At 40.5% G+C, this 20,363-nt stretch overlaps 1 protein-coding gene across 1 annotated transcript in view; it reads left to right on the top strand.

Annotated features, from left to right (window-relative positions):
• FBXO42 (F-box protein 42) overlaps positions 1–20,363 on the top strand; it is a 97,753-nt gene continuing 77,390 nt past the window's right edge. The window contains exon 1 of the mRNA XM_032647024.1: positions 1–271. The gene's annotated coding sequence lies outside the window, so the exon portion shown is untranslated. The remainder of the gene's footprint in view (positions 272–20,363) is intronic.

Genomic DNA, 20,363 nt, shown 5'->3' with positions numbered 1-20,363 from the left:
GGTCCCCGGCGCATGCGCGCTCCGTGCGGTCTTCTCCCGGCCAGAGCAGCAGGAGCGGCGGCGGCGGCGGTGACGGCGGCGGAGGCGGCTGCGGCGTTAGAGTAGAGGAAGATGGCGGCTCGGAGCGGCTGGGGGTCCCGCCAGCTGTGAGGAATCCCGAGTGCGGCAAGCGCGGCCTGGGGCGGAGCGCCTCTGCTCAGATCCTATCCCCGGCTCCCTCACCTTCTTCGCCAGCGGAGCGTACCCGAGAGCGTGGCGCTGGCTGGGCCAGGTGAGGCCTCTTCCTCTCCCGGGGCCGCGGCGGGGAGCTGGCGGCTTATGCCCTTTATGCCACGGGTCCGGCGCAGGCCCTGCACCTCGCGCGGGGGTCGGTGCCGGCTGGCCTGGGGGCCTTGCTGTAGTCATTCTCGACCTCCCCGGGTTAGGCAGGGCAGAGGAGAACCCCTTTCCAGGCAGCCCTTGGGATGGGGGCGAACCCGGCCTCTCCCCTCTAGCACGGCGGTTTTCGTTCCCTCACCGGAGCCACGAAAGGGTGTGTGACTAGGGTAAGGATGGGTTTGGGGTGTCAAATTATCTTCCACCCCACCCCCAAATCTTTAACGCCTTTTGAGAGGAGCCGGAGTTCGGTGCCCTCCAAAATTGGGGCTGCGGCGAGGGGCCAGCATCTCTGAAGCTGCAAAAGGAAGATTTTGGAATTGGCTTAAAAAATGAAACACAAGCAGCCTTTCCTACCCCTTAGTTTTTTGAGTGTTCCCCCAGTGAGGTAGGAACTGCGGATCTCCTTGATTGAGACAGCAGCCCACGTTGTGACCGTGGAAGGCTTCTGGTGAGAATTGGTGCAAAGGGAACCGTGGAGGGTGGGAACCAATTTGTAAACGAAGAAAAAAACAGTCGTAAGATCTTGATAGTGTCTGGAAAGTAACTTCGGGGCTAATGAAGTCCTCTCGATCCTTTGAAACCTTTGGATTGTTAAGATTCGGAATACCCAATTGCTTTTGTCTGTTCATCTCCGGAATTTTATTAGGAAAATAAAAGCTTCATTTCTCAATTGCCAAAGTGTTTGGACTTTTCTGTGGTGGGATTCCTACTGCCCAGCGTGAGGATTCAGACACATCACCAGTGCTCGCTTGCGGGCAGGGACATTGTGCTATACTTACCCTTTGTGAGAACTTTTGTTGTTGTTCAAATGCTAATTTGGAGACTTTGGTTCTTTCAAGTAGGGAAGCCGGTTTGAAGCCTTGTGGTCTCTTCCTTGAGGAATGAAGGCTTCAGTTGCAGTTGTGCTACGGGGAATTGTTGAGGAGATAGCATTGGCTTGGGCACACCACATACCTTTTATCACTTTAATTTGTGTTTAAGAATGATGACGTCATGGATTTAAAGGGACAAGGAAAATTTGAGAGGAAATAGCGTCGTTTAGTATTGAGCATTTAAGATTCAGTCTGTAGCTTTTACAGTGAATAGTGGTGCTCTGTTTCAGATCCCTAATTTTGAGCGTATTCATGTGTATAATCTGATTGGTTTCCTTTCTGTTGTATGTTGTCATTTTATATCCTGTAACTGTTTGCTTTTGACAAGCCCAGTATGAATATATTACTTTATCTACATTGACCCATGGGTGTTTTGTCTGTTTCAAAAAGCTTTTAATTGTTAAAATGACAGCTGTTTAGTTTAATAGTAGCTAATTTTTTGACCATCTTTTTCTTTTCTTAAAGCCTTTTCCATAGAGATTTGTACATTTTCTTAGTGCCTTTGCTAAGGACATAAACCTAAACCAACAACTTCTCCGTTTTAGACAATTGGAGAGCCACTCTCCATTTCAGTTTGCTAATAAAGAGTCATGAAATTAATGCAGTGAAACATCCTGGTGGTTTGACATTATCCTTCTTGGCATAATGTGTTGCATTGTTGTGCTAAATCATCATCGGATATTGATGCACCTTCATGACATCCATGACATCATTCACTCTCCAGCATTTTGCCTTTTGCAATTTCTTGCCTTCTCAGAGTCACAAAGAAAGAGGATCAGGAAAAATAGCTTAGGATGCTTCTTCAATGTCTGATTTCTAGAAGAGCCTTCTCTAACACCGCTTTATATAGTTAAAACCCTTCTGTAGGACTCAGAGCTGTGTAATTGCTACCCATTGTGAAAATGCTAGCAAAACCTCTAGGCTTTACAAGAATATTGAGGTCCCAAGGAGAAGTTATCTCAAAGATGAACAAATATGTGATTATCTTTGTGATTTCAGGGTTGTTTTAGTCTATATAAAACTAGAAGCCATTTGTTTAAATATTGCCCTTCCCACTTCACAGGATGGTTAGTGTGAAGCAAAAGAGTAATGTTTGTGAAAGTGCTTTGTAAAATAGAAGGTGAATGTAAGATTGATTATTCAGTAACCAGTTTTATGAAAATACCTATTGAGAGCCCTCTGTGTGTTGGACATTTTGGGAAGTAGGTACTGATGATTCTAACAGCTTTTGGTCTCAAGTTGCCTGCAGTCTGGTCGGGGAGCCAGACTGAGAAACTAGTTAAATATATTGTGTAAGAAATGCGCTGAATGCAACCAAGGGAGTCAAGGAAGGCTTCTCAGAGCCAGGATGTCTTTCCCCAACCTTTCCTGTTATTCTGCAGAAAAATATGCCTTTTGTGAGCAACCTGCTTTTTATAAAAACTTAAACATTTTCTGTCACAAGTTCTTTTCCTCTTTTATTCATTCATTGTCATGACACTTCCCACACAGTATGCCCCAGTTATGGTTTCTGCATTCTCAAAAATCCACCAGAGTCTTGGGAGAACCTTTTTGAGAGTGAGTCATACGCACAGGCAATAAACACAAACATTGCAGCTGCATTTTAAAACATCTCCGATTACTAAGTGAAGACAGCTCTAGAGTGGTAGTGATGCTTTTATTTTTGTTGTGTAAACTGGCACAAGAAGTACTGTATGATTTGAATTTGATCACATTCAGTTGATAAATGTTTAGTTGTCAGTCCCTTAGAATGTTGACTGTAAGTGATTATTAGTACTGTCTCCGGTCTCCCAATAATAAGTAAGACAAGAAGGTCCTTCTCCTTTTGAGGTGAAGCTGACAGGTTGAGCCAGAAGTATACTAAACTGTTTTGTAGAATCTATTTATGTAGATTGAGGCTGCTTAGCATGTCTGATATTAAACTTCTGTTCAATGCAAGTTCCTCATCTTAGTGCTGTGGTATTTTATGATTAATTTAGCATGTTGTCACCTACACTGCAGAAATTTTATGGATTTTTGGATTGAGTGGAATCTGTAAGCGGTGCAGTATTGAACACATACCATCTGTATCTTAACGGAACATGAGTGCTTTAAGGTGGTGGTTGACAAGGAAGTGAAGGTGATGTGTTTGTTCATTCTTCTGTATTGTGGCAGTTTGTCACGTGTAGAAAGATATGACCTACAGACAAGTCATTTTAAAATTGCCCAGTATGAAGCTCATAACACTACAGCTTATTTTTAAAATTGTTTCTTGTGACATTCTTCTAAATATCTTGTAAAATTAGTGGTACTCATGCATAGCTTAATTTTGTGCTTACTTACTCATGCATGTATTGGAAAGCAAATTTGCTTTGAATTCTGATTCTTCCTTTATTAAGTTTCTACTTTTTAATTTCTAAAGTTTTCTCCTAGGCTTTTTATTTAATTTTTTCTAGTGTTGCTGTTCTGTTTTGCTTCAAAGGTGGAAGTATCTTGTGGTACTTTGATGCTTGTTTATATATATAAATCTGATAAATGTACAGATATTATATAAAGCAATAGTTACTTGTAAAATTTTACTACTCTGGACAGTAACTTAGCTTAAATAGTAACATATTTTCTCTTGTCTCCTAGTAATACATAGATTTCAGGTAGTTCATTTAATTTCTTTCTTTCTTTTTTTCCTGGCTGTGTTGGGTCTTCGTTGCTGCGCCCTGGCTTTCTCTAGTTGCGGTGAGCAGGGGCTACTCTTCGTTGTGGTGTGCGGGCTTCTCTTTGTTGCGGAGCACGGGCTCTAGGCGAGTGGGCTTCAGTAGTTGTGGCACGGGGGCTCAGTAGTTGTGGCTCGCGGGCTCTAGAGGGCAGGCTCAGTAGTTGTGGCACATGGGCTTGGTTGCTCCACGGCATGTGGGATCTTCCCGGACCAGGGCTCGAACCCGTGTGCCCTGCATTGTCAGACGGATTCTTAACCCCTGCACCACCAGGGAAGTCCCAGTTCATTTAATTTCTATAAAGGCAAGCAAGTTCCAGTTTTAGCTACTAATATTCCCTTAGAATATTTAACATTTAGGATACTTTTATTTCAGCTATTTTAAGGAATTCACTGGTATGGCATACTCTTCCAAATTTGTGTTTCCTTTATTATTCTCATTTTAAATGTTTGATTCATGTTACTATCTAGAGAACAAGAAATTTTTTGCCAGAATGAACCTCTTGGTGCATTGTTTAGAGAAAGATTGATGTTAATTATAAATTGATCAATACAGTTTTACTAAATGTTGCCTCTCCCATCTGCTGGTTTTTCAGATGCAAATCAAGGGAAAATGGAATTTATCCTTCTGTTTCAGTATTTATTTTTAAAGCTTTTTTGCTTAGTAGTCTTGCTGTGTTTTGCCAAAAAGCGACAGTGTCTTGTCTTTTCTTGGTTGTTCCAGCAGTGTTATGTTTGCAGTCTGTTCTGCAGGACTGCTTTCTTAGCTTTTGCTTTGAGATACTTAGATAGATCCTTCAGTCTAGTCAAAAGCAAGCAAGCTGCTGTCTTCCTTATTACTGAATCTGAAGTTTTACTTTCCTGTGGGTCCTTCAAATTTTGATTTGTCTGTCTTCCTTATGTCCCCCCACCTTTTTTTTCTTCCCCCCAGTAAATGCAGTTCTCTCTTCCAAGTGTGCTTCATAAATCATAATGGAATTTTGGAATATAATTCCCCATAGAGCTGCATAATGATGTGTGCGTTAGAATTTCACATTTTATTTAACTTATAAGTAACTTAATGGTAACGAATCTTGAAGACATTATGGTAGGTGAAATAAGCCACAAAAGAACAAATATTGTATGATTACACTTGTATGAGGTACCTAGAATAGTCTAATTCATAGAGAGAGAAAGTGGAATGGTAGTTGCCAGGGGCTGAGGAGAGGAGGGAAAGGGGAGTTACCTTTAATGGATATGGAGTTTTAGTTTGGGATCAAAGTTCTGAAGACAGATGGTGGTGACGGTTGCACAACAATGTGAATGTACTTGATGCCACTGAACTGCATATTTGAAAATGGTGAAAATGGTAGTTTTTATGTCAAGGTATATATTAACACACACACACAGAGGAAGCTTAATGGTTTACATGTGCTCTGTGGGCTGGCTTGATAATTATTTATTTCAATATAGTAATTAAGATCATAGGCTTTGACCCCAGGTAGACCCAGGCCCCTACCCTAGTTCTGCTACTTTCCTTGGGTATGCACCTTAGGTTCTCTAAGCCTCAATTTTTTCCTCTATAAAATGAGGATGATGCCCACGTTTTGGGACAATTAAATGCGGGAATACGTGTGAACTTTCTCAGCACATTGCCTAGCATATAGTAAACACTTAAAGCTTACACATTATTATTACATTGTTTTATGGAACATTAAAACTGGGACAAGGGGAACTTGCCTCCTAGCTTCCTCATAGCATAGTCCAATGGCATACTTGTCCTGTATGCAGACATACCTGTAGCAGGAATACATGTTTTCTGGTTTCTCCCTTGCTTCCCTTTCTGTATTTGATTGGAGAACTGGGCTTTTTCATGTCTTCATTTGATATCACTGCCCTTATGTCTCTTAAATCCATCTAGATGTGATCTTTCTTTTATGCCTCTTGGTTTTCCAGGGACTTTATAGAGCATATCCTCTAACTCAGCTGTCCACGTGTTCACAACTGAGTCCATTGTTTCACCTCTTACCTCCCTTAACATAAAAACCTTTACTAACCAAGTTCCCTTCTTAATATTCCCATCTCTGTAGATAGAATACGTTTATTCTGGTCTGATAGACCATGAAACTGGGAGTCATTTGTTAATACCCTTTTTTTAAAAAAAGTCTTTTGTATCCTGCCATGTAGATCTGTATTATCTTCCTCAGTATCCCTTAGGTTTCCCTGCTCCTCGTTACACTTGCTGACATGACTCTAGACCAGGCTTTTATGAGCTGAGGGCAGACTGAAGTACTGCTGTAGTTCTTAACTAGTCTTGTTGCCAGGGCTCTGCTACTTACTTGTTGTATGATCTCAGCCTCCCTCATCTTCAAAATGGGAGTTACAATTCCTGCTGCATGACATACGTGTGCAATATTTAACTAAGTGTCTAACACATGGTGAACACTGCATAAGAAGTATTTGCTGTTACTTGAGTTTTTCTTCTAGGTAATTTTTGGAAATGGTTAAGATTGAAGTGACAGTATTTACAACAGACCAATCTTAAGGGACTGCGATCCGAATATTTCCCCTCTGATCGGGAACCTATGGTAACTCATTATTGCCTACTCCCTTACTGATCTTTGAAGCTCTCCATTTGGCCCTCATTGTACCTTTCCAGCCTTATTTTACATGATACCCATCATGCAGTCTGTTCAAGCCAGACTAGTCTCACTGCCTCTCATGTATATTATGTTCATTTTTATAACTTGAATATTCATTTTCCTTGGTAGGAGGCATATTTTTCATTAACTACTCTATCCAGCTCTGTAGAGTATCTCCTGTATGCTCCACCACTTAACCACTCTTGCCCCTGCACAATTAGGTTAAAGTTAATATCCAAAAAGAAAATTACTGTGCTAATGAATTCCTGCCAAATACTTAAAAGGGATATATCATGCAGTATAATTCACATGTAATATTTTTGGTGTCTTCTATGCACATTTAGTACTTACATATTAGGCACTCAAATATTCATTCAGTGTATGGGTTTATTCTTATGGGCTGACGTTCTTCGTGAGCTTTCTGAGGCGTTGCGTGATCCTAAGTGTCTGTTGAGTCTTTTTTGCCTTTTTGTTCATTGGTCCGTTCATTCAAAAAACATTTATTAAATGCTGTGTGCTAGGCATGGTTCAAGATATTAGGGTTACAGTGGACAAAATAGGCAAGGGCTCTGATTTCTAGGATCTTACATTCGAGAATGAAGAAAGCAGTTAATGAATGAACAAAACTTCAGACAGTAATAAATACTTCAAAGAAAATTAAAGAGAGTTAGCTAAAAGGGAAGACTGAGATTGGTTTAGAGAAAGCCTCAGTGAGAAGGTGATATTCAGGCTGAAAGACACAAGGCAGAATGTTTAATGCTAAGTTTTGGGGACATAAGGAACAGCTAGCGCAAAGGTCTAAAGTACGAACCAGGATCTAGTTGGGACTCTCAAATTGCATTTGGCTGTTGTTTAGTTTTTGCTTCATAATCTAAAATAGCCTCCTCCCCTTCTCCCCATTTGTTTTTTTTTTTTTCTTTTGCTCAATGACACTGACTTTTTGAAGAGACCAGCCTGGGTCTCTGGTAGACTCTTCCACATTCATGAGTTGTCTTACTATTTCCTTCTGTCAATTAATTCCTTCCTTTATCACCTTTTAAGACAATTGACAATTTGCAATCCTTTGTGATACTGTGTATTCAAGTTGTATCGCACTTGATGTCAGCTTTTGCCATTGTAATGATGCTGAATTTGAACACTTGGTTAATGTGCAAGTCCTAGATCTTTCCATTGTAAAGGTTTCCCTTTACATGGATCAAGTAATCTGTGGGTAGCAAATTAATACAACACAATTACTCTATTCCATCTTTCACCTGTTGGTTTTAACGTCCGTCAGAGAGCCTTGCCTTAATCAGTTGTTTCATTGGAGGTTGCAAAAGGATGATTGTTATTGTTGTATTCCTTCCACATTTATTAGCTGGCTAATAAATGAGAATCAACTGAGAATTAACTACTAAAAGTCTCTCCTAATAAGGCAGGGTGTTTTGTTTAATTCTTTGCTTTCCATTGTAAATTTTCTTGGTGAAGAACTGGTCACCTCAGTGGTAGCAAATGAGTTTCTTTTCTATTTTCTGTATCATTGTAGGCACGTGAATTTTTATTTATTCATTATTTTACAGTTAGCTACAGCCATTAGTCTCTTTTTTTTTTTTTTTTTTTTTTTTTTTGCGGTACACGGGCCTTTCACTGTTGTGGCCTCTCCCGTTGCAGAGCACAGGCTCCGGACGCGCAGGCTCAGCGGCCATGGCTCACGGGCCCAGCCGCTCCGCTGCACGTGGGATCTTCCCGGACCGGGGCACGAACCCGCGTCCCCTGCATCGGCAGGCAGAGTCTCAACCACTGCGCCACCAGGGAAGCCCCATTAGTCTCTTTAACGCAGAACTTTCACCAGTATGAGTGTCTTCAAGCTAGTGTTGTGTCCTTTTGATGTGCCCCGTGTGCCCTTTGGTGTTTGGGTTGTTTTCTCTTGCAAGATTTTCCAGGTGCACCTTGTACTCTCTCTGTTCTTGACCCGAAATCAGTCATTTTTCTAGGAAGACCTAGTTACTTTTACAGAGAATGCCATTAGAAACCAAGATCTGAGTGCTACGAATGCTCATTGCTTACTGTGTCTTCATTATTTCTAGGTCCTTTCAATGGGCAGAGATAGAAAATACGTTTTTTAGAAATCAAAACTTCATATTGATATTTCCAATTTAATTTGAATCCTTACAGGGTTCTTTTCTTTAGATTTTATATTTGTCTCTCTTTCCTTAAACCGAAAATCTTATTTTTTTAGTACTGTTCACGTTTATTTGTTCTATACTACAGTATACATAACTCTTATTTTTATTTTAAAAAAATTTATTTATTTATTTGGCTGTGTCGGGTCTTTGTTGCAGCATGCGGGATCTTCGTTGCTGCGCACGGGATCTCAGTTGCAAAGTGCGGGATCTAGTTCCCTGACCAGGCATTGAACCTCGGCCCCCATGCATTGGGAGCGTGGAGTCTTAATCACTGGACTACCAGGGAAGTCCCATACGTAACTTTTAAAAATATAGTCTTCAGGGCTTCCCTGGTGGTGCAGTGGTTGGGAGTACGCCTGCCGATGCAGGGGACGCGGGTTTGTGCCCCGGTCTGGGAGGATCCCATGTGCCGCGGAGCGGCTGGGCCCGTGGGCCGTGGCCGCTGGGCCTGCACGTCCGGAGCCTGTGCTCCGCAACGGGAGAGGCCACAACAGTGAGAGGCCCGCGTACCGCAAAAAAAAAAAAAAAAAAAATATATATATATATATATATATATACACACACGTATATATATACACATATATATACATATACATATATATAGATATAGTCTTCATGTTGTTACTAACAAAATTACTGAGGTAAATTTAAAATTTATTTGTCATTCTTTTTTTACCCTTAGAACATTCTGTCAACATCCAGTCAAGAAAATGGAAAACATACTAGATAGTTCAAATATAGGAGATTTAATGTAGGTTGCAAGACTGAGAGAGCAAAAAAGAGTAGGGCAAGGGTGACTTAGAGATTAATAACTAGGGTGAAATTGGAACTTCCCTGGTGGTCCAGTGGCTAAGATTCCGTGCTCCCAATGCAGGGGGCCCAGATTCAATCCCTGGTCAGGGAACTAGATCCCACAAGCATGCCACAACTAAGAGTTTGCATGCTGCAACTAAAGATTCTGCCCGCTGCAACAAAGATCCTGCATGCCACAACTAAGACCCAACACAATCAAGTAAATAAATAAATATTAAAAAATAAATAAAGTAACTGGGGCGAAACTATTACCTCAAGAGTTGGAAACAAAAGGGATAGATGGTATTATCAAACCTTTTAAAGAAAATGGAGAGGGGGTCACCCACGACCTCAGGCACTGCTGCCACTTTCAGATCTGGGACCAAGAGGGGGAATTGCCAAGATATGCCACATGGCTGGTGCTTGGATCATCCTCTTCCTAATTTTTATTAGTTTCTGGTTTATCCTTACAGTGTTTCTTTTTGCAAAAATAAACAAATATCTACATATATTCTTTTTTATCCGTTCTTACACAAAAGATTGCCATATTATGTACACTGTTCAGCATTTCTTTTCACTTAATATATCCTAGAGATGATGCCTTATTGGAACAGAGGTAATCCCTAATCATATTCACAGCGTCATTGTGTGGATGTGCCAGATTTGTTCAACTAGTCACTTTTTGATGGTAATCAGTAAGTAATGCTTTACTGCTGATCTTTTAAAAATAGATTTTGGTGGGAATTCCCTTGCGGTCCAGTAGTTAGGACTAGGCACTTTCACTGCCGAGGGCCTGGGTTCAGTCCCTGGTTGGGGAACTAAGATCCCACAAGCCATGTGGCGTGGCCAAAAAAGAAAAAACACCCTACTTTAAAATAGATTTTGGTATGTGTGTTAGAAAGAGCATTGAGCTGATAACAGGTTCTGTTTTGCCACTAAATACATGACCTTAAGGAAGTCACCTAAGTTTTCGGACTTCAGTTTCCTCATTTGTAGAATAAGGGTTAAATTGCTCCATAATCTCTAAGATCTCCTGCTATAATATTTTATATTTTTCTGAGAGTTTTATTAGCCATATTTTAAACCTATTGCTCAGTAAAGTATGTAAAGCATAGGAAAATTATAAACGAGAACGTAAGGTTAAGTTTTAGAAGTACTACTGAGGGTTTTCTAAACTTGAATCTGTTCAAGTGCTTGTTAAAAAAATTAATATTCCTGGGCCCATCCCTGTTTTCTGAAACAGTCTCTAGGAAGTGTACCTACTCGGTGATTTTTTTTTTTTTTTTTAATGATCAAGCTTGTGAAACAAGATTTACTTCATGTGCATATGCCATTGTCCTTTAGGTTTCCTGAGGATAGGGAGTAGTCAGGACATTATTTACCCTTCATGAATTCCTTTTCTCTGACCACCACCAGAAGAAATATAAGTAGAAATGAAAATTTCCGTTCTCTTACAGCATCTTGTCAAAATGTACTGTGTTCTTTGCAGAATATTTTTGTGTCAGTGAGGTTGCTGGTTCTATATGCAAATTGAGAGATTTGATGGGAATACCGTACAATTGTAGAGTGCTTTGAATTCTGCTTCCTGAAACACTGTTTTCACCATGCTTCTCATTTGCTCACATGTAGTGAATTCCTTCCGAGAGACTTCAGAACATATTGGGTTCCAGTTCTGGTTCCTTTTCTTTTTACAAAGCTGGCTAATTGTGGGCAAATGAATTTATCTGGGTCTCATAATCTTCATCTGTAAAACATAACTGATAATATGTCCCTTATAGAATTGAGGTAGGGTTAAATGAGATAAGGCACTTGGCACAAACTCTTAATACCTGTTGATTCCCTTTCCTCTCAGCTAGTCTTCACACCAGCTGCCTTTTAATGATTTCTTAAGAAGTTGGTACTCAGAGTCCATGGACTGGCAACGTTGGCATCACCAGGGTTAGAGTGCAGAATGTCAGGTCCCACTCCAGGCCTACTGAATCTGAATCTGTAGTTTGAGTTGCTCATTAAAATTTGAGAAGCATTGGAACCTTAAGAGATTTTCTTTTTGTCTGAGTTCCTAATGATTTCGTTGTTCTTTTTACCTTTGGCAGGTTGGTTTTGCTGTGCGCTATTAGCTAAAGCTATTTTAGATCAAATATGTGAGCACGTGTTCAGAATAAAAGTTCACCTGCAGAAGTGTTTACGTATTATTATTAAATACTATTAAAAGTTAGGTTTAGGTAGATTTTTTTATAGTGAGAAATTCAGAAGAGTGCATAAAATATGTGCAGTGTAAAGAATAATTATAAGCAAACATCTGTGTCACCGCCATCCAGGTCAAGTGATGGAATATTGCCAGTGCCTCATAGGTGCTTCCAGTGTAGCCCTTTTTGATTACAACCATTTCCTGTCTTAGAAGTAACTACTGTTTTGTCTCATGATACTTTCCTTGCTTTTCTTGATAGTTTTATCACCTGTGTATCTAAACAGTAGTTTAGTTTTGCCTGTTTGTCAACTTTACATAAATGGAATCATACTTCGTGTATTTTTTTGTTGTCGTCTTCTGGTCAGTATTAGAGATGTATCCATTTATTGTATAGATTTTCTTTTTAAAGTAGTAGAGCGCAAAAAAATTCTGGCAAGTTTTGAATAATTTTAGCTGTAGTATTAAACCTTGATTTTTTTTAAAGAAAACAGAAACATTAATTCAAAAAGATATATGCACCTCAGTGTTTATAGCAGCATTATTTATGACAGCCAGGATATGAAAGCAACCTAAGTGTTCATCAGTGGATGAGTGGATAAAGAAGATGTGGTACACACACACACACTGTAATACCGCTCAGCCGTAAAAACGAATGCAGTGTTGCCATTTGTGACAACGTGGATGGACTTGGAGGGCATTACGCTTAGTGAAATAAGTCAGACAGAGAAAGACAAATACTGTATATCACTTATATGTGGAGTCTAAAAAATACAGCAAACTAGTGAATATAACGAAAAAGAAACAGACTCATAGAGAACAAACTAGTGGTTAACAGTGGGAGAAGGGAGGGGCAAGGGTCAAGATAGGGGTAGAGGATTAAGAAGTACATTCTACTGTGTATAAAATATATAAGCTACAAGGGTATATTGTATAACACAGAGAATATAGCTAATATTTTATAATAACCTTTAAAAATTGTGAATCACTGTGTTGTATACCTGAAACTTATATGATATTGTACATCAACTGTACCTCAATTAAAAACAAAAACCTTAATGCTTAGTTTTCTTTGGAAAACACCCATTTATACAGTTTGTTTTTTTCTCCTCTACTTAGAGATACATAGCTGTAATATCTAAACTACTGTGCACTTTGTTTCTAAATATTAAAAAATTGCTAGTTTTGTTATATTTATTTTTGGCAGGAATATTATACACTCTCCTGGGTGTCTTTTGTTTTAAAATTAGACTGTAGAGGGGACTTCCCTGGTGGTCCAGTGGCTAAGACTCTGGGCTGCCAATGCAGGGAGCCCGGGTTTGATCCCTGGTCAGGGAACTAGATCCTGCATGATCTGGCATGTGGCAGTGAAGATCCCGCATGCTGCAGCTAAGACCTGGTACAGCCAGATAGATAGATAGATAGATAAATATTTTAATAAAATAAAATTACACTGTAGAATAGCCTACTTTTATTTATTTTTATTTATTTATTTTTGGCTGCTTTGGGTCTTAGTTGTGGCATGTGGGCTGTTTGTTGCAGCACACAGGCTTCTCTCTAGTTGTGGTGTGTGGGCTCAGTAGTTTTGGCACGCAGGCTTAGTTGCCCTGCAGCATGTGGGATCTTAGTTCCCTGACCAGGGATTGAACTCGTGTCCCCTGCATTGGAAGGCGGATTCTTAACCACCAGACCACCAGGGAATCCCTATTCTACTTTTTTTTTTCATTTTTATTTTTTATTTTTGGCTGCGTTGGGTCCTTGTTGCTGCGTGTGGGCTTTCTTTTTAGTTGCGGTGAGCAGGGGCTACTCTTCATTGCTGTGCACGGGCCTCTCATTGCGGTGGCGTCTCTCGTCTTGGAGCACCGGCTCTAGGTGTGCAGGCTCTAGAGCGCAGGTTCAGCAGTTGTGGCGCATGGGCCTAGCTGCTCCGCAGCATGTGGGATCCTCCCAAACCAGGGCTTATACCCGTGTCCCCTGCATTGGCAGGCGGATTCCCAACCACTGCGCCACCAGGGAAGCCCCCCCGTTCTACTTTTAAATATGTATTTTTACATTTAAAAATCAGAACCAAGTTGAATTTACTGAAAATTTGGGAGACATTTTTACAAATTACAGAATAGATGTTTGTTGTAATCAATTCACATAAGTGAATCCTTTTTTACAAACTACCACAGATAACTACTTTTGACAGTTTGAAATGAAATTTTCTCTGTGGATTCAAAAAAAATTCACTTCTGCATTTTTAGGCAGAAATGGCTTCTTAAATTTTGTAATATGTTGTAGAGTTTGTCCACCTCCTTTTAACAGCTACTTAAGATGATGGTTGTGTCATAATATGTTTGTCTACTCCCCTGTGAATGGACACTTGGCTTGTTTCTATTTAATTTTTAAATTTGCTGTTAAAACAGTGCTGCATGGAACACCTTTTTTGCAGTTGTGCCAACGTTTACTTCAGACATATTTCTAGAACTAGAATGTCTGAGTCATCTGGCCTATGCATTTAAAATATTACTCAGCCTTAAAAAGAAACGAAATTGAGCTATTTGTAATGAGATGGATAGACGTAGAGTCTGTCATACAGAGTGAAGTAAGTCAGAAAGAAAAAGACAAATACCGTATGCTAACACATATATATGGAATTTAAGAAAAAAAAATGTCATGAAGAACCTAGGGGTAAGACAGGAATAAAGACGCAGACCTACTGGAGAACGGACTTGAGGATATGGGGAGGGGGAAGGGTGAGCTTTGACAGGGCGAGAGAGAGTCATGGACATACACACACTAACAAACGTAGTAAGGTAGATAGCTAGTGGGAAGCAGCCGCATGGCACAGGGATATTAGCTCGGTGCTTTGTGACAGCCTGGAAAGGTGGGATAGGGAGAGTGGGAGGGAAGGAGACGCAAGAGGGAAGACATATGGGAACATATGTATATGTATAACTGATTCACTTTGTTATAAAGCAGAAACTAACACACCATTGTAAAGCAATTATACCCCAATAAAGATGTTAAAAAAATAAATAAAATGTTGATAGATAACACTTTAAAAAAGATTTTAACTGGTATGGTTTAGTTTTCCTTGACAGTCCTCAACTTGATCGGAAATTTTGAATTATTTTTATCTTAAAATTTATCTTTATTCCGTTGTCATTGATCCATTCTATTCATTTACCCATTGTCTACTAGTTGCTGAAGGCAGTATATATATATATGAATTAGACATACTTGCTGAGAAAGATGTGTACCTGATTATTATATATGGTAGAAAGTGAGAGGGAAATACAAAGGGAATTCATAAAAAGAAATTCCTTCTAGTTGGAGAAATCAGGGAATGTTTTCCACAGTAGGTGGTGCTTGAGCTAGCCTCGAAGGATGGGTAGATTTGCACTTAGGAAACTGTTTCCCAAACAGAGAGCAGCAAGGAAAAAGGATTTTGGAGGTAGGAAGGAAGAGGCTTTGCTGAGATTCAGTTTGGCTGAATGATAGAGGACTAGATTGCAGTAGGGAGAGATACACAGAAAGAGAGCTTAGACCCAGATTGTGTTGACTTTAAAATGATATACCAGCTGTGGAAGACAGTTCTTCAAAGTATTAAACAAGGGACTTCCCTGGTGGCGCAGCGGTTAGCAATCCACCTGCTAATGCAGGGGACACGGGTTTGAACGTTGGTCTGGGAAGATCCCACATGCCTTGGAACAGCTGGGCCTGTGCACCACAACTACTGAGCCTGCGTTCTAGAGCCCGCGAGCCACAACTACTGAAGCCTGTGTGCCTAGAGCCCATGCTCTGCAACAAGAGAAGCCACTGCAATGAGAAGCCCACGCACTGCAACGAAGAGTAGCCCCTGCTTGCCACAACTAGAGAAAGCCTGCGCGCAGCCACAAAAACCCAACGCAGCCAAAAATTAAAAAAAAAAAAAAATTAAAGAGTTACCGTATGATCTAGCAGTTCCATTTCTAGGTGTCTATCCAAAAGAATTGAGAGCAAGAACTGAAACAGATATTTGTATATCAGTGTTCATAGTAACATATTCACAGTAGCCAAAAGGTGAAAACAGCAAATGTCCATCAATTGATGAAGGGATGGAATGGAATAACATGTGGTATATACATACAATGAAATATTATTCAGCCTTCAAAAGGAGTGAAATTCTGACACATGCTACAACATGGATGAAGCTAGAAGATGTTATGTTGATAAGTAAAATAAACCAGTCACAGAAGGACAAATGTTTTATGATTCCACTTACATGAGATACCTAGAGAGTAGTGCAATTCAAAGAGAATAGAATAGTAGTTACCGGGAGCTGAGGGGAATTAGTTTTTGTTTTTGTTTTTTGCGGTACGAGGGCCTCTCACTGTTGTGGCCTCTCCCGTTGCGGAGCACAGGCTCCAGACGCGCAGGCTCAGTGGCCATGGCTCACGGGCCCAGCCGCGGATCTTCCGGACCGGGGCACGAACCCGTGTCCCCTGCATTGGCAGACGGACTCTCAACCACTGTGCCACCAGGGAAGCCCAGTATTTTTTTTTTTAAATGTGACTTTATTTGGAAATAGGGTCTTTTAAAAAAATTTTTATTTATTTTTGGCTGCATTGGGTCCTCGTTGCTGCACGTGGGCTTTCTCCAGTTGCCTCAAGTGGGAGCTACTCTTCCTTGCGGTGCGCGGGCTTCTCATTGTGGTGGCTTCTCTTGTTGTGGAGCACAGGCTCTAGGCGCGTGGGCTTCAGTAGTTGTGGCACGCGGGCTCAGTAGTTGTGGCTCATGGGCTTAGTTGCTCCGCAGCATGTGGGATCTTCCCGGACCAGGGCTCGAACCCGTGTCCCCTGCATTAGCAGGTGGATTCTTAACCACTGTGCCACCAGGGAAGCCCGGGAGGTAGTATTTAATGGGTATGGAGTTTCCATTTGTGATGATGAAAAAGTTCTGGAGATGGATAATGCCATTGAAATGTATACTTTAAAATGATTAGAATGTTAAGTTTTATGTGTATTTTACTACAATAAAAATAAACACAAAATAATGCAACGTTAAAGACCTTGAATATTAAAGAATTGGCACTGAGGACTCAATGATCTAGATTTGCACCATGAAGATCAATCCTGAATCGAAATAAAGGATAGATTGGGGAAGGAAGGAGTAAGCAGTGGGAAAACCAGCTAATTCTCTTCATTGCAGTAGTTTAGTTAAGAGATGATACTGCCTTTAGAGTAACAGTGAGGTAATTGGAAGGAAGGGATAATATGAGAGAGATCTGTCAACTAATTAGATGTGAGAGGAAAGAGAAAAGGAAAAATAAAAGGGACCTCTAGGTTTTGAGTCAGGTAAATGGAAGGAAGGAAGATAAGCGGGTAGCTGGGAAAATGTTCAATAGGAATTTGGTGTCAGCTGTCTAGAAGGCAATTGAAAATAAGAAGATGCAGAGAGGTAGTTCAGGAATATCAGGCCTAGAATTTTGGAGTGATTAATTTGTCCATCCGTCTGTCCATCCATCCATTTTTTTGAACAAATGTTTCATTGAATTTGCCTTATACCAGGCATAGAACATGGACACATCAGTCTGTATCCTCAAGGATCTCACAGTCTAGCGAGTCACACTCTTAGTAGTCATATTTGAAACCATGTGATCCTCTAAGGAGAAAATGTAGCAGGGCAAAGAAGGCAAAAATGGAATTTTGGGGTCCACCTCAACATTTGGGGTATCAAAGGAGAAAGGCACCTCAAAATGAGGGGACAGAGAGATAGTAGACACCAAGGGAAACATATATAGTCATCAAGAAGTAAACTGAATTTGAGGAATCAAAATAGTGCTAAGATGAAGTTGGAAAATTTCAGAAATTTCTTTAAAATGAATTTGAAGTTTTGCTGTTTTTATTTTGTCCATGGGAGTGATGACAATGTAATCTTGTTTCCTTTTTTCTCTTCGCCATTTTTTATATTTTTTGATCCATAACTGATTGAGATAGAACTACATTAGTGTGCCAGTCAGCTGTGCTTTCAGCTTTGGATTTCTGCTGTTATCAGCAGAAATTCCCACTTGGAACTTTTGTCCTTAGTTTTTACCTATAAATAAAATATTGTCGGGACTTCCCTGGTGGTGCAGTGGTTAAGAATCCGCCTGCCATTGTAGGGGACACGGGTTCGATCCCTGGTTGGGAAAGATCCCACAAGCCACGGAGCAACAAAGCCTGTGCGCCACAGCTACTGAGCCTGTGTTCTAGAGCCCGCGAGCCACAACTAGTGAAGTGTGCACACCTAGAGCCCATGCTCCGCAACAAGAGAAGCCACCGCAATGAGAACACCACACGCCGCAACTAAGAGTAGCCCCTGCTCACCACAACTAGAGAAAGCCTGCGTGCAGCAACAAAGACCTAGTGCAGCCAAAAATAAATAATTAATTTAAAAAAGTATATATGGTCTTCCTTCAATCTAAATTGGCCTAGCTCATAATACACTTCTTTTTTATTCTGGTAAAATATACATAACATAAAATTAACCATTTTAGCCGTTTTTAAGTGTATAGCGGCATTAAGTGTATTCACATTTTTAAAAAAATTTTTTAAAAATTTATTTATTTTTGGCTGCATTGGGTCTTTATTGCTGTGTGCAGGCTTTCTCTAGTTGAAGCGAGTGGGGGCTACTCTTCGTTGCGGTGCGCGGGCTTCTCGTTACGGTGGCTTCTCTTGTTGCGGAGCACGGGCTTTAGGCACATGGGCTTTAGTAGTTGCAGCACACGGACTCAGTAGTTGCGTCACGTGGGCTCTAGAGCATGTGGGCTTCATTAATTGTGGCACATGGGCTCAGTAGTTGTGGCACATGGGCTCTAGGGTGCACAGGCTTCAGTAGTTGTGGCTCACTGGCTCTAGAGTGCAGGCTCAGTATCTGTGGCACATGGGCTTAGTTGCTCTACAGCATGTGGGATCTTCTCAGACCAGGGATCGAACCTGTGTCCCCTGAATTAACAGGCGGATTCTTAACCACTGTGCCACCAGGGAAGGCCCACATTTTTTACGTAATAATAATAATACCTTTCTTTATTCTTACTGCTTTTTTTTTTTTTTTTTTTTGCGGTACGCGGGCTTCTCGCTGCTGTGGCCTCTCCCGTTGCGGAGCACAGGCTCCGGACGTGCAGGCCCAGCGGCCATGGCTCACGGGCCCAGCCGATCCGCGGCATGTGGGATCTTCCCGGACCGGGGCACGAACCCGCGTCCCCTGCATTGGCAGGAGGACTCTCAACCACTGCACCACCAGGGAAGCCCCTTACTGCTTTTTAAATCAAACCTCTTTCCTAACAAGTTTTCATCTTTCCCACATAGAAAATTGATTCTGTTTATTTAATTTCACTATAATATTTAACTTATTTAATTTGAAGTACCTGGTAGGTTGATTCAAGAATGATACTTCATATGTGGTATATATGCACAATGGAATACTACTCAGCCATATAAAAGGAATGAAATGTTGCCATTTGTAACAATATGGATGTACTTGGAGGGTATTCTGCTTAGTGAAATAAGTCAGAGAGAGAAAGACAAATACTGTATATCACTTATATGTGGAATCTAAAAAAATAAAGCAAGCTAGTGAATATAACGAAAAACCAGACTCAGATATTGAGAACAACCTAGTGGTTCCCAGCGGGGAGAGAGAGGGGAGAAGGGGAAAGGGACAAGATAGAGGTAAGGGATTAAGCAGTACAAACTACTATGTATAAAATAAATAATCTACAAGGATATATTGTACAGGAAATATAGGCAGTATTTTATAATAACTATAAATGGAGTATAACCTTTAAAAAGTGTGAATCACTATGTTGTACATCTGAAACTTATATAGTATACATCAACCATACCTCAATAAAATTTTAAAAAATACTTCATTTTCCTTGTTTCTTTGAAAAAAGACATATAATGTTTTACATTTTATACCATATTATACAGAAAAATAGTTTTGGGGCAATAAATTTTTTTAACTTTTCAACTAGCTTTATCAAGTTTCCTTTTCCCATGTGTGCTTCAGAATTTTATTTTATTTATTTATTTTTGGCTACGTTGGGTCTCTCTTGCTGCGCGTAGACTTTCTCTAGTTGCCGTGAGCAGGGGCTACTCTTTGTTGCGGTGCTTGGGCTTATTGTGGTGGCTTCTCTTGTTGCGGAGCGTGGGCTCTAGGCATGCGGGCTTCAGTAGGTATGGTGCGCAGGCTCAGGGGTTGTGGCTCACGGGCTTAGTTCCCCCAAGGCATGTGGTATCTTCCCGGACCAGGGCTCGAACCCGTGTCCCCTGCATTGGCAAGTGGATTCTTAACTACTGGGCCACCAGGGAAGCCCCAGAATTTTTTTTTTTTTTTTTTTTTAAGGAAAATGTAAGACAGTAGTTGAAACCCTATGTATTCCCCTTCCAATCCCAATTGTCTTTATCTCTCTCTAAAATAAGCATAATGAATTAGGTATTTATCATTCTCATGCATGTTTGTATATTTTACTATATATTCATGTATTCATAATACTGTAGTATATAGTGAATGTATTGTTATGCAAGTTTAATATAAATGACAGTCGGTTTTAAGTTTAAAATGAGCGATATTAAAAAAAAAAAATGAGCAATATTGCACAAATTACATTCTGTTTTTTTTTGCGGTACGCGGGCCTTTCACAGCTGTGGCCTC

Source organism: Phocoena sinus, chromosome 1 (genome assembly GCF_008692025.1).
Source record: "Phocoena sinus isolate mPhoSin1 chromosome 1, mPhoSin1.pri, whole genome shotgun sequence".
Classification (NCBI taxonomy): domain Eukaryota; kingdom Metazoa; phylum Chordata; class Mammalia; order Artiodactyla; family Phocoenidae; genus Phocoena; species Phocoena sinus.
This window is presented reverse-complemented; position numbering and strand designations above follow the sequence as displayed.